The following is a 1,070-nucleotide window of genomic DNA, read 5'->3' as shown; positions in this document are numbered from 1 at the left end:
GTCAATGGCAGCCGCCTGTAGAAAACTATTTCTACAGGAGGTTGGCACTGACCACCGCCTGTAGAAAGCATTTCTACAGGCGGTGGTCAGTGCCAACCGCCTGTAGAAATAGAGGCCATATAAAGGCCGCGCGCAGACCCCCGAAATTTTCTAAGTCCGAAGGCGCGCCAGAGTTCGAATCCACGCCGGCAGGCTGCTAAAAATTTCCACGGCGCCGTCGAGCATCCGTCGAGCATCACGGGGTCGAGTTCTCCGTCGAGCATCCGTCGTTCCCGTCGAGGTAAGCTCGCTCGGTCGCCGCGGGAGCGCACGGGGTCGGGGAGAGGGAGGCACCGCGCGTGCTCTCCGCTGCTCGCCGCCGGCGACGCGGCCTGAGGCGGGTGGACGGCCGTCGTCAGTGGCAGGGCTGCGCCTGCAGCTGCGGATCCACGCGGGGAAGGCTCGGGCTGCGCGCAACCGAGGCGGCGGCGGTGGCGCGTGCTGCGGCCGGTGGAGAGGGTGAGGGGGAGAGGGAGGGGCAGGGGCCGGTGGGCCGGCTGCGCAGCTGGGCCGGCCCACCAGCGGCCATTTTTTGTTTTCTTATTTTTTATTTTTCTTATATGATGTATATTTTTAATTATTAATTGCCCTAAATAATTGTATCTGTTGTTTTATTTTTTTTATAATTATTAATTGTCCTAAATAATTATTAATTGTTCTAAGTAAATGTATATGATGTATTATTAATTATTCATTGTCTTAAATAATTATTAATTATTAATGGTCTTAAATAAATGTATATGATGTTTTATTTTTCTTATAATTATTAATTGTCCTAAATAATTATTAATTGTTCTAAATAAATGTATATGAAGTATTATTAATTATTAATTGTCCTAAATAATTATTAATTATTAATTGTCCTAAATAATTATTAATTGTTCTAAATAAATGTATATGATGTATTATTAATTATTAATTGTCCTAAATAATTAATAATTGTCCTAAATAATTATTAATTGTCCTAAATAATTATTAATTATTAATTGTCCTAGATAAATATACATTATGCATATCCTAAATAATTATTT

Source organism: Sorghum bicolor, chromosome 9 (assembly GCF_000003195.3).
Source record: "Sorghum bicolor cultivar BTx623 chromosome 9, Sorghum_bicolor_NCBIv3, whole genome shotgun sequence".
Taxonomy (NCBI): domain Eukaryota; kingdom Viridiplantae; phylum Streptophyta; class Magnoliopsida; order Poales; family Poaceae; genus Sorghum; species Sorghum bicolor.
This window is presented reverse-complemented; position numbering follows the sequence as displayed.